The sequence below is a fragment of the Mytilus trossulus genome, chromosome 8, assembly GCF_036588685.1.
Source record: "Mytilus trossulus isolate FHL-02 chromosome 8, PNRI_Mtr1.1.1.hap1, whole genome shotgun sequence".
NCBI lineage: Eukaryota > Metazoa > Mollusca > Bivalvia > Mytilida > Mytilidae > Mytilus > Mytilus trossulus.
The window spans coordinates 49,578,691-49,593,850 of record NC_086380.1 but is presented as its reverse complement, the minus strand read 5'-3'; the positions used below and the strand labels follow the sequence as shown (position 1 = coordinate 49,593,850).

General features: G+C 32.9%; 1 protein-coding gene across 1 annotated transcript in view; it reads right to left on the bottom strand.

Moving 5' to 3' along the window:
• Positions 1-15,160, bottom strand: part of LOC134681093 (uncharacterized) — a 280,458-nt gene that overhangs the window by 192,600 nt on the left and 72,698 nt on the right. The gene's annotated exons all lie outside the window — the stretch shown is intronic.

Below are 15,160 nucleotides of genomic sequence, written 5' to 3'. Positions count from 1 at the left end.
AAATTGTTTAAGCGTTAAAAATATAAACAAGCTACAATTAAAGATGCATGTGATTAATATAATGTTAGATAACTCTGGTAAATATCTCAATCAATTTATCATGAAGGGGAGATAAATAATTCGTCTTTCATTTATGCTCTTTTTTTAGAAATGATGAACGATTCTTTATTTAAGGAATCTGTAAAATTGTTTCTGTTTATGAAAAAATAATTTAATTTTGGATGTAACGCGTCTTCTGATTCCATGGCTGACGTTATTTTGTTATCAGCCCATGGACATAATTTAGTCATGTGACCGTGACGTCATCAACGTTTTTTAATGGTTTTCTACGGTCTCGATGTCGTCAGGTAAATACGCTACATCAATTATAAGAAGAACTACGACACAACAGAAACACAACATTAAAATGTAACACACACAGAAACGAACTATAATACAACAATATAATATAATCTAATCAAGAAGAAAAAACAAATAACATCAGGTACAGTGATTATGTTACCACGGAAGAGTTAACTCAGAAGGATCAATCTTCAAATTAAAACTAGATGTGTCAAAGCGACACGAATGACTCGTCTCAAAAAGTTGAAAAATCTGCAATTTAAATAACACATGTGGACTAAAACATGATGGTAGTCTCGCATATCAAATATCAGCCCTTATGAAACTGAATTGTTTGCCGCAAACAAAAAGTTTGCAGGAACACAGAAAATAGTGTTTGCAGATGTTTGCCGCTAGCTGCAAACTTCTGGCAAACATTGCTGCAAGCTTGTGGCAAGTTTGCAGAAACATCAATGTTTGCCATAAGATTGCCAGAAAGTTTAAAATAATAAAGAATGTTTGCCGCAAGATTGCAGAACACTTTGAATATTCTATATGTTTGCCAGAACATTGCAGGATTTATTACACAAAAATGACTGTGCATGCCTAGTTGGCACTTCCTGGATGCTAACAATTTGAAATTGTGGCTAGGTCATATTGGTTGTGTTTGGAAATGCATTTCATATATAACAGATCAAGGAGGCATTTTGGTTCAATAATATAGGATAATCAGTATGTAATTTTGTAAGTACAAATGATTCATAGAACTTCATGTTTCAATGAAAGAATAATGTTATCATCATACATAATTATGTCAATTGCCGCAAGCTTGCCGCAAATCTAATTTGCATAATTATGTTTGCAGCAAGCTTGCCGCAAACTTCATTTGCATGGTAGAATGGTTGCGGCAAGTTTGCAGCAAACGTTTGATTGCAAGCTTGCGGCAATGTTTGCTGCAAACTTGCGGCAAATGTTTGCCGTAGGGCTTATTTTTCGGTAAGGGAGCTCAAAATCTGGAGGCGTATAGAAAAAATTTAGCGAAGAGGAACGAAACTTAAACTTGATCTGTAACTCATTATGAGAAACTCACATACCAAAAATCATCCCCACATCTGAAAGAATTAAGAAAAAAGGTCCGTATAAATGTGATTTTCAACAATTTATCAAAGTCCATAGCCTGTTATTTCGGCAAAAATTAGCAGAGTCGAACAAAACTTAAACTTGATCTGTAACTCATTATGAGTAACTCACATACCAAAAATCATCCCAATATCTGAAAGAGTTTAGAAAAAAGGTCCGTATAAATGTGATTTTCAACAATTTATCAAAGTCCATTGCCTGTTATTTCGGCAAAAAATAGCCGAGTGGAACAAAACTTAAACTTGATCTGTAACTCATCTTGGTTAACTCACATGCCAAAAATCATTCCAACATCTGAAAGAGTTTAGAAAAAAGGTCCGTTTGATAACTGTGATTTTTAACAATTTATCAAAGTCCAAAGCCTGTAATTTCGGCAAAAATTAGCGCAGCAGAACAAAACTTAAACTTTATCTATAACTCATCATGGTTAACTGACATACCAAAAATCAGCCCAATATCTGAAGACTTTAGAAAAAAAAGTCAGTAGAACTGTGATTTTCAATAATTCATCAAAGTCCTATGTCCGTAACTTCGCCAAAAATTAGCAGAGCGGAACGAAACTTAATCTTGATCTGTAACTCATCATGGTTAACTCACATACATAAAATCAGCCCAATGTCTGAAGGCGTTTAGAAAAAACTCCATATAATGGTTTGTTTTGAGCGGAATGACGGAATTACAAAATTACGGAATTTCGGAATTATGGAATTTCGGAATTACGGAATTTCGGACAAGGGTAAAACTATATGGCACCGACAACTTCGTTGCGGGGCCATAAAAAGAATCAGCTCCAGGTCCAGACTACTTTTTATCAATGGTGGAATCCAATCAAAAACCAAACTTTTAAAAATCATTACCCATTCACGGGGAAAAGGAATTAACCTTTAAATTGGAGAAGAGCAAATAAATTATATAAACCAAATAACAATTAACCGTCGTCTTACAGACCTATCAGCTTAACTAGCGTATATAGTGTTGTGGCAAAATGGATGGACAAAAATATAACGTACGTGAGATAAGAAGGATTTGTAGAAAGGAACAACATCCTGGACCAATTAAAGAAGGTTTCCGATATTTAAGAGTTACCACACATGCCTTATAATCTTTAACACAAGCTATTTTTAACGGATTAATCAACCCACTATTGTAACTTGTATTGATTTTGTAAAAGTTTATGACAGTGTTTGGAGAGAGGGTCTAGTGGTAAAGTTGTACAACAAAGGGATCAAAGGAAAATGTGGATGTGGATAAACGTCCTCCTCAGTCACTGAGAAGCAAGGTACATGGTAAACAACTACAAAAGTCCTTGGTTTCAAACCAATATTGTTTTACCACAAGGATCTAGCTGTTATCTCCATAATCCTGTTCAACATCTTCATACAAGATATTTGCAGATTGCTGTAGGTTTGCAGATGATGCAACTATTTGGCACTCACATTTCAGATTCAAAAGTTATACAAAAAAATAGCAAAAAGATCTCAATCAAGTACTAAAAAGGAGTAATAATTGGAGAATGAAACTAAGAATTCAATAAAACAGAGGGCCCCCTTTCGTAGGAAAAATTTGGTTGATTTTATAGGGAATTACTGAAGTATGACTGGAGCGGTTTCCCCTCTCTATAAAAAGTTCTGGATCCGCCTCTGATATTAAAATACTTGGATTAAAATAATAAAGATTAACAATTAAATTTCAATAGTCATATTAAATATACAGTAAGGAGAGCCAAAAAATCTTTAGGGATTATATAAGAGAAATCAATGGAAAAGCAAGAATACCAACCAAAACACTTATTCAAATATATGACAGCTTAGTATGTTCAAATTTAAATTATGTTTGTAGTATTTGGCTATCCAGCACTGCAGGTCATCTTGACAAATTGAATGAAAAACAGAGAAAAGTGTTAGCAACGTGTTTAGATTTCCCATCTCATTCATCTCTTAAGGCATTATTAAATTTAGTACTTAGTGGAACATTACCAATAGATAAAATTTCATGGTCATATCATCTGTTATTTTAAATTTTCTATACTCTAATTCAACCCCAATATAAATATATCTGACACTCTGAAAGTAAATCGAAACATTACCCGTTATTAATTTTAGTTGAATTGAATTTTCCTTGACACATAATTTATCAAAGCACACTCCTTCAAGTACTTGAACATCTAAAGTTGCTTGCTTAAGTGTTCTTACATCAAATGAGGTCGAGGTCAAGTGAAAACTGTCTGACGTGCTTAAGGACCTTGCAAGGTATGCACATACCAAATATAGTTATCCCATTAATCATAGTAAGAGAGAAATTAACATTACAAACAATCTGATTTTTCCCCCAAGTAGTCACTGGACCATGAAAATGAGGCCAAGGAAAATGGACATGTGACAGACAGAAACTTCGTAACATAAGGCCTTTATATACACAAAGTATGAAGCATCAAGGTCTTTCACCTTCTAAAAAAAACTTTTAAGAAGTTAGCTAACGCCACCGCAGCTGGATCACTATCCCTATGTCGAGCTTTCTTCGACAAAAACTGCCAACCTCCTTTAATATTAATACTTATTCAGGGGCAGCAAACAAATAACATGTTGCCCGATTCTTCTGAAAATATGGAGGCAGATATAAATGATGAACATGTTTACATCCTGTCAAATTTACTCTAAATGCTTTAGTTTCAGAGATACAAGCCAAAAACTGCATTCACTCCTATGTTCTATGTTTTGCCCTAACGGCCATATTGGTTGGCAGGCGGAGTGGTCGGGAGAATTTTTAAACGAGATACCCAAATGATGATTGTGCCCAAGTATGGTTAATTTGATCCAGTAGTTTCAGTGGAGAAGGTTTTTGTAAAAGTTAACGACGGATGACAGATGACGGACGACAAGTGAAGAAAAAAGCTCACATGACCCTTTTGAGCCCTGTGAGCTAAAAAGGTTTACATGAAAAAATAACTTCTCTTACTTTACCTGTTGATAAGATTGCTTGCCATTACGTGTATGTATGATTCACCACATAATACCGTCTCTTTAATTTGACCATTTATAACAGTGTGGTCTATGCAAGTTATTGAAATGTTACCGTATTTAGAATATTTACCACAGTGACACATTGTGACACACAATTTAATTCCCGTACACAACCAATAGTCCACAATCACTATGACGCAGCAATCTCTTTTTGAGTAGTAGTAGTTTGTATTTTCAGTTGATTGGTTGTCATATCTTGTTACTTTGTCATTCTGTGATGTGTCTTACAAATGAAAGCTTTTATAGAAGGGAAAAATCAAAAGGACAGTTGTGTAGGGTAGAACATGAATTTACACATTTTGTGCAATTATTATCACTCAAAACATAAAGCTGGTGAATTAACAATGAATGGGTGATCTTTTATTATGATATATACAAAATATTCAAGATGTAGGTAATTAACAATATTCAATTGGGGCTCTTTTAAAAGTCCCAATACAACTCCAACACATTTAAAATTTGAACTTGCTATGGATATGCAGGCATTTCCTGAACAAAATTAAAAAAATTACATTGGATGCAGATGAAATAGTTTAAAAATAGTTCTTGACATTGAATAGTGCAGATTTATTCTCTGGAGACTTGCATTGACTGTTGGATTTAGGAACATATCTTTTGGTAAGTATACTGAAAATTTCAGGTCAGGTGAGCTAAAAAATCATGGAAAATATTTTCATGGCATTCCATGGAAATTGTTTCAGATGGAAATATCATTATTTCCTTTTTTTCAATTTTTATTTTCCATGGAAATCAAATTCCAATATTTCATTGAATTCCAATTTTCAATGTTAGATGATGGAGAATCTAGGGGTGGGCATTTATACATATAGATGATGTTAAAAAATCAAACCATGTATATTCAAATTGATGTATTTTATTTTCATCTAAATATTTTTTTCTTAATACATGTACTGAATACACTGACTTATTTTTGCAACATGATTTTTATTTAAAAGGAGTTTAACAAAATAAGCAAATACAAAATAATTTAAAATACTTGCAGACTATGTTCTCTTATTTAAACAGTGAATCTACACATTATACTTCACCTTTCTAAATTTATCCAAACAAGTAGAATCCTTATTAACATAAAGAAAAATGATTAATATTCTTTCCTTGTATAATTCAAAGTTTTGTATTGCTTTTCTTTGTTTACATGCATTCAAATATTTTGCATGAATATATAATCGAGAAACATTTCTATTGCAATAACAAGAGTGCACACACTAAAATGTCTGAGCTGCTTTACATATGATTAATTATATTGTCTTTTATATGAAACGTTATCAAAGGTACCAGGAGTATAATTTAGTACGCCAGACGCGCGTTTCGTCTACATAAGACTCATCAGTGACGCTCATATCAAAATATTTAACTATAAGTATCATATATACTTATCATTATTGTTTCTGTATAAAAATGTGGCCATGGTCAGATAAATCATGCCGACATGACATTTACACCTTAAAATCATTTCTTACACCAAATATAGTGGTCCTATTACTAATAGTACTGAGAAACGGATTAAACCACAAAATCTTAACATTTGAAAATGTGCCAAGGTAATATGTACTTTGACTGGCAGACATTCATTCTAATCACCATACAGTGTACCTACTGTTGATAAGTTTCTGATAAACTGACAAATAAACTCATCAGAGATATCTGGATTCAATTTTGTATATACGCCAGACGTGCGTTTCTTTTACGAAAGACTCATCACAATAACTTAAAATTGACCAATGAACCCTAAAAATGAAAACAATGTTATATGACATCTGCAATATAGACATGTGCACCTTACAATCATATCATACACCAAATATAGATGACCTACTGATAATAGTTCTGAGATATGGACTTGAACATGTAACTTAAACAGTGATCGCTTATCCATGAAATGAGGTCGAGGTCAAGTGAACCATACCTGACTGGTATGAAGCCATTGCAAGGAACCCATATATCAAATATAGTTTACCTATCACTCACAATCCGTGAGTATTTCACTTGACAACATATTAGCAGTCATTGAACCATTAAAAGGAGATCATATGACAGACAGAAACTTTCTTACTAAAAAGTATCTGCATACAGGGTTTGAAGCATTTAGGTTTTTTACTTTCTAAAAATTTAAGCTTAATACAAATAGGTTATGGCATGCCATAGCTGGATTGTAATCCCTGTGCTTGCTTCCTGTGACTTTTGTTGTTAACATACTATATAGTAAAAAATCATTTCTGTAGATCACCGAAAGGGGAAGTGGTCTAGAACACAGTATTATTTTATTTAGGGGGTTCACTATACACGCAAATTTTTATTAGTCTTCACTTCAAGGTTAATCGAGCAAATTTTATTAAATAAGGCTTTTTACAGTTTTTTTACTTTACTACGGGCTCATAAGGATCTTAAATCTGATTTTATTGCTGTGTCCACCATAGACACAGCAATATTATTCTACGTATTTCACCTGTATCGGTTTGGACAATTCCATGGACTATTCCATACACACACCATTATGCTTAAGGGGTTTTCATATGTCATGTCAAGATGATATAGGCTATTTACCGTTGTTTGCCACAAAAAAAAATCTGGTAAAGTCACTTTTCTGAAAAACCACTATAAATATAGTTAACATATTTATATATTTAATCTAACTGTGTTCATTGACCCGAATGTTTTAATGACAACTCACACCGAAAATTCGTTTTGGTCTATTCCATGACATTTGCGCGGGAAATATTCATCAGAGACTTAATTTTAATGGACGTTCATTTGGAAAATTTTACTATCTATTTTATGTGAACAATTGTCATATGTGATTGTGTTTCGTACATTTAAAGGATCAACGTTATTTAAATTCCGTATATCTTCATTTGACATCACAGGTTTGTACGCATTTAGTCTCTTCTCTAGTCTATAATCTAAACTGAAGGCCGCGAAGGGACACATGTCATGATGACACGTGCTGCACAATCCCACACATTTCAACGAACAAAAAAGTTACTATTGAATAGACTGTATCAGCTGTTTATAGTCATCTATATGCATTTCATCCCCTTATGTCAGTCATGATAACCCCCCCGGGGGGGGGGGGGGCACTTAAAACTTTTTTGGGTAGGGATGAGCAGCTGAAACATCAAGTACCCCACCCTTTTCATATATTTTGTTTATCATTGTCATATATTAATGAACAAAAAAACAGACCTATAGATATATTTGGATATTTTTCATCTTCTGATACATTAGAGTTTACTAAAATTTTGAAGTCCTGCTCATTTTACGTTTTTGTTTAGAAGCAACACAGTCGCAATAATCACACATTGCTTTTCCAATAAATTCTTCACTCCTCTTTTTGCTATGGAATTTCTTCTAATGTTTCATGTATGCAAACCTTTCAATGTTAATGAGGTGGAATGTCCAAATGATTGGATTTATTGCTCCTATATCTAACCTCAGTGGAATTAATTGAATAAATAGAGGTTTAATTGGTTTGACAAATAGTTGATGCATTTACGACTGTGGTTTAACCGCATCAAAAATAAACAGGAACATTTGATTAGTTTCAGATACTTATAATATATATCCAGCAAGTGATAATATCAACCTATATTTAATCTGAATTTCTCACCCTTTTCATATATCATGAAGCATGAAATAATGACCTATTCCAGCGGCTCATCCCTACCAGTCATTACATAGGAAGTGGCAATTTTGGTGTGTATAAATGACCTACAGCCCTGAAATTCTTGGTGCATTTAATGAGGGGGATAGGAGGGGTTTACTCTGTAACGGATTTACTGTACGCATGTAAATACTGGTGGAGGATATTCAGTGTATTTTTATACACCGTACTCAGCTGGGTTTGCCTTGTTGGTAAAATATATTTACAGACAGCTATAGTATAGATGAAGTAGCTGTATTTAGACTTGGCATTTACCTGGGAATTCCCAAAATACAATGCTGACATGGAATTTACCATCAATTTGGAATAAGCATGATAGTCATACTGTCATTTACATCAATATTTCTTTTTTTAAACCAATATTTATTTATAAATGCAGTGGCGGATCCAGGAATTTCCATAAGTGGGGGCCCACTGACTGACATAAGAGGGGGCACGCTTCAGTGATTCCCTATATAAGCAACCAAATTTTTTCCCCAAAAGGAGGGGCCCCTTAATCCGCCTCTGAAATGCACAGAGTATGAAATGTATAGTTAAGCAATGATTGTGTATATCCCTCCTGTAAATGTGCTTTAAATTTAGGTGTATCTATTTGGTATTATTCATTTATTTAAAAACATGATTTTATCATATTTTATAGAAACGTATCCTGCAATTGTCATTTTTTTGTTTATCCGTCTGTTTTGGTGTGATAAAATGGCAGCTCATAAATTGCCATGTTCAGTCATGCAGGGGACTTACTGAATTAAGTGATTTTTAAATCACTTTTTTTAGTAGAAAATTCAATTTGCAAGGTTTAGTCACAAATTGGGATTTAAATGATATCTTTTATTTAGTACATGTACATTTAAAAATAAAACAACACTTTTTGCTACTTTTAAGTGGCAAGGTGTATGCCTTTGATGCTATCATTTAGCTGAAAATTCTATTTTAGTTGAAAAATGCTACAATAATGGCTTTACATACTGAACTGATACTTTTTTAAATGATTTTTCCCAGCAATGGGAGTATTTTTCCTGTGAAGTTCAAGGTTTCATCTTTCAGATTATGTAATAAAATTCTACTGTTTGCGATAAAAATATTCACTGTTTAGGGGTGTTGAAATTAGGTCTTGCATAGTTGATGCGTATGTTTGTTTACGGGTACCTGACCGATCCTATTTTGAGAACCCACCCTAAGCCATTTTATTGCCGTCGTAAGAAATAATCCAATCATTATAAATAGGGGAACTCTCGCCCCATGGACAACCCGGACCATGCAAGACGGACCACACAATTCAAAATCATGGCGCAAAAAATAATAAAAATACCAACCTACCTACCTACCCTACATATTTTGATGATGTAACCTTAAACAGACATGTTAGTTTTCTCGTTTGAATTGTTTTACATTGTCTTATCAGGGCCTTTTATAGCTGACTGCGGTATGGGCTTTGCTCATTGTAACATGTACAACAATCAAACATCAACCCACACTAAACTAAATGTAATTGAAAGACATCTAGAGGTTGATATCAGAGACGGATTTAGGGGGGGCGGGCCCCTGCTATTTGAGAAAAAATTTGGTTGCTTATATAGGGAATCACTTAATCGTGACTGGAGTGTAAATCCTCTTAGGTCAGTCAGTGGGCCCCCACTTTAGAAAATTTCTGGATCCGCCACTGGACATACAGTATCGAACAGAAGATAAAAAAGGGAACAATATGGTGAATTTTAGAGATTAATATTATTTCATGTACATGCATTTGAAATATTTAAGATATATTGTTTCGATTTTTTTAGTTCTAGGTTCCACAGTGAGCTTCCATTTTCGAAAACTGTGATTTAAATGCTAGTCTATTAGAGGGATATTTCCTTTCATTGGTTGTAGATATGGAATCTTATTTTACCATGAAGTCAGATTTGAAAATGACTTTGGGAATGAAGATATCGTAAAGACTGAATGTCAGTTTTAGTCTTATATATGTACTTTATAATTTTAGTCTTGCATGTACATAATTATGTGTACATATATCACTGATTCAGTGGCAATGGTAAATAGACACTGACAAGTCTTAGATAATATTTTATAGTTTTGAATGTTTTGTCCGTTGACTAAAATTAGGTGGAGGTTTGTGTGTTCTTATTTCCAACAAAGGTAAACTCAACACATATCAATATGTGCATGAAGCAAATTGATAGTTGCTAGATACGGAATGATTGTACCACAAGAAAGTTTTAACCTGTGTATATATACTTAAAATATGATAAAAAAAATCGTCTTTTTCAGGACATCTGAATCCAACCATGTAGTTAAAATATGATAAAAAAAAATCATGTCTTTTTCAGGACTTCTGAATCCAACCATGTAGTATGGAATGTTTTTGAGATGTGGTTTTGGTCGATGGATGTTAATGAAGGACCTGTAGTACAAAGTATATCACTGAATTTAGCTCTTTGTCTAAGTGTATTATTGAATACTTTGCTTTGAGCTCAGTTCATTGTTATGCAAATCATTCTTTGTGAAATAAAGATTTGACAGAAAACTCTCATGTACAAGGATTTGTCAAAGTAGTATCACCTCTATTTACAATGTAAGTATTAGGGAGATAAAAGCATTCTATTTTGATTTGAACCAAACATATTATAAAAAAAAGAACAAATTTACCCGAGAATGCTACTACCACTACTAGCAATATGATGCTAGGTTGTATTAATACATCTGTACTAGCTGCCTACTGATGACTCGGTTCTGAGTGTAAATGGTCCTTCAACTATGCGGGGAAAAATTATAAGGCATATCTAGGCTTATCAATTTCTAAAACAATATTTCATTGTGCATGTTTGAAATTTTTAAACAACCACAGAAATTTTTGCAGTTGAAATACATGTAGGTATCCTGTCGTCGTCTTCCCAAGACGAATGGTTTCCAGATAATAACTTCAGTATAAGTAAAAAGGAAGCCTTAAAATTATAACATACTTTTGATTCATTTATTTTCGTGGGTACCAATTTTCGTGGATTAAAGAAAATTTGCATTTTAGTGGATATTTAATTTTGTGGTTTTGCCGAAGTCTGCATACAAGCCTATAGAAAATTTGTTAATCGTTGAACATTTAATTTCGTGGTTAGACTCTACTCACGAAAGCCACGAACATTGGTATCCAAAGAATAATTATGAATCCACAGTAATATTTATAATCATAAAAGGAAGCTTGGGATTGTTTTGGGGGGGTTGTATATATAGTCCCTAAGGTTTAGGAATAAGGGTTCCAAAGGTGACCAAAACAAGCATTAATCTAGTGTCCGTACAAAAAGTCGTGTATAAGTATTTCAATTGTTCTGAAATTGTACCATAATATTGAATACCATAAGTAGAAGGTTGAGGTCTATTTTGTGGGTTATGGGGCAAACAGTCTAGGAATTAAGGGCCAAAATCAAACATTTTTGTAAATTCCAGACAATAAATTGGAGTTATTTCTTTGTCCAGAATGGTTGTTGAATTACCTAAAACCAATTCTTTATGAAATCTTCTTTAAAAATTGGAGTTTAGATTTCTCTGTCCAGAATAGTAGTTGAATCAACTTAAAATAATGCTATACATGTATATACAATATACAATGCAAAATTCACTTTACTACCAACTGATAAATTTAAGCAGTCTTTAATAGCCATTCAGTGATTACAAGCACTTTGATTATCATTCTAGGGTTATGCCCTTTCACAAATGGAAAAATTTCTCAAGTTTGTCTCAACTAAATTTAGTGAAATATGTATATAATGCTTATTACCTCTAAACTCAGTTTAAGTTCAATTTTTGGCAGCTTCACTTTATGTACCCTTTTAACGTTATATGCTAGCGGGGGCATCGTCACCATGACATTTATATTTTAATACTTTATGTTTTATTAAAATGAGTAGTTGAATAATTATTGTTGCAAACTCCATTAGAAATTTGATTTGAGATAATTGTTATACGACCGCAAAAATTGAAAACTTTTTGGTTGTACATTGGTATCACGTTGGCGTCATCGTCTTCATCCAAAGACATTTGGTTTTCGCACTCTAATTTAAGTAAAAGTCAATAGAAATATATGAAATTTAGACACAAGGTTTATGACCATGAAAGGAAGGCTGGGATTGATTTTGGGTAGTTTGGTCTCAACAGTTTAGGAATAAGGGCCCAAATTAGCATTGTTCATGGTTTTCGCTCTATAACTCAAGTAATAGTAAACAGAAATCTATGATATTTTAACATAAGGTCTATGGCCACACAAGGAGGGTTGGAATAGATTTTGGTAGTTTTAGTCTCAACAGTATAGGATTTAGGAACCAAAAACAGGTCCCAAATAAGCATTTTTCTTGGGTTTTTTAACAATACCTTTAGCATAAGTTAATAGAAATCTTTAAAGGTTTATGACCACAAAAGGAAGGTTTGGATTATTTTTGGGAGTTTTGGTCCCAAGGAATAAGGGGCCAAAATTAAACTTTGTTTGCTTTCATCAAAAAAATGAATTATTGTGCATCTTTGATATGCCAAATCTAACCGTGTTAAGATTCTTAATTTTTGGTCCTGTTTTTAAATAGATCTACATTAAGGTCCAAAGGGTCCAAAATAAAACTTAGTTTGATTTTAACAAAAATTGAATTTTTGGGGTTCTTTGATATGGTGAGTCTTAACATGTACTTAGATTTTTGATTATGGGCCCAGTTTTCAAGTTGGTCCCAATCGGGATCAAAAATTATTATACCAAGTATTGTGCAATAGCAAGAAATTTTCAATTGCACAGTATTCTGCAATAGCAAGAAATCTTTAATTGCACAGTATTGTTCAATAGCAAGAAATGTTCAATTGCACAGTATTGCACAATAGCATGAAATCTCCAATTGCACAGTATTGTGCAATAGCAAGAAATTTTTAATTGCATTGTATTGCACAATAGCAAGAAATATCTAATTGCAAAATGTTGCGCAATAGCAAGAAATTTTCAATTGCACAGTATTGCCAATAGCCAGGAATATTCAATTGCACAGTATTGTCCCGTTTTCAAATTGGTCTACATGTACATTAAGATCCAAAGGGACAAAAATTGAACTTTGTTTCATTTCAACAAAAATTGAATATATGGGGTTCTTCAATATGCCAAATCTAACCGTGTATTTAGATTTTTAATATTTGGGCCCAGTTATCAAATTGGTCCACATGGAGGTCTTAAGGGTCTAAAATTAAACATTATTTGATTTCATCAAAAATTGAATTCTTTGGGTTCTATGATATTCTGAATTCAACCATGTATTTAGATTTTGGATATTGGACCAAAATAGGTAAATGTCCAATTTAAATTTTTTAAGTTGAAGTTCTTAGACCACATTCAATCTGTGTCAGAAACCTATGTTGTGTCAACTATTTAACCACAATCCAAATTCAGAGCTGTATCCAGCTTGAATGTTGTGTCCATACTAGCCCCAATCATTCAGGTTTCCACTTCTGCAGTCGTATAAAGCTGTGGAGTATCTGTCCCATTCATTTGTTATTTCTTAATTTGTGTGAATTAACATTGTTACAGTAAATGTTAATTACTACACTTGCATACCACAACAAATACTGTATTGGTACATGTATCACTCATATTTGTATCCATATAACAAAACAAAAAATGAAAAGGAATAATTTTGCAATACCTTTTGAGTACTAAATAGCTTTTTAGGTATTTAGACATATTAAGACTTATTAAGTAGATGTTGATGATATCTGCTTGACATGCTTCTAATTCGATCAGATTACTTTTGGAGCAGTTATGAGTCTTTGAAGCATGCTCACAAAGGTTCTTTTGGTGAAATCATTTTTATATTGGTCAAAATTTGTCTTTGCTTCGACCAGCTTTGGAGGAGATATAAAGAATTGATATAAATCAGCACAGAGGTTTACTTCCTATCTTATTTAGCCCCAATAATCATGTCAGACATAAGCCATTGTCATTACTTAAAACCAATAAATCATATAAATGTATTCTAATCTGAGGAAGAAATTCGACATTTTAACAAAAAAAATTACTAATGATACTGACGATCCACCACAAAGTAATGTAAATAGAACCATACCAATAGTAAGCAAATACATATAAAAAAAGATGAGGTATGATTGCCAATGAGACAATTCTCCACAAGAGACCAAATCGACACAGAAATTAACAATTGCTCTCCCAGCTACAAAATGTATCCAAAACCAAAGATGTAGAACATGTTCTATCATAATCATTTGGTAACTAATGTAATTACTGTCTCCCGATGTCTGTATTGAAAATAAAAAAATATCAAATAAATAACACTCCTAATGCTCAGATCTGTTGTCACCGTGCAACACAGTTATTAACACCATATAGGAAAAACATAGAACTTTATTGTCATAAGACACTGTCAAACATCCAAACATACTATCCACACTCATCTGTGTCCACACTTGTAGATGAGATAATAAAAAATCTAATTTTTGAATTTTGAGATCATAATTTGAAAATATCTTGTAACTCTTTCCCAGTGTTGTGATAATTAATCTTGTTATTTTCAGTCCAGTATCAACAGTATTCAAAATACACAATGTTTGCCAATACTAAAAGGTATCTGCATACAACAGGGGTGGATCCTGTCATTTTCAAAGGGTGTTTCCCCAACCCATGATAAACCCATGATAACAAGGGCCCATATGTCCCCATTCCAATGCATTGATCTTCCAAAAAAAGGGAAGTACCCCCACCCTGGATCCACCACTGCACAGGGTATGCAGCATAAAATAGTTTAAAGAAAACTTCAAAAATACAATCCAATAAAATATTAAACGCTTAAAAACTATGAAATGAAATACATTGTTAATGAATAAAAAACTATGAAATGAAATACATTGTTTATGAATAAAATGAATGATAAATGGTAAAATGTATTTACATTTTTTAAGGTTGCTTTACAAAAATAAGGTGAAGACTAGGAGTGATCAAAACAGTGACTTAAAAACAATGAATTTG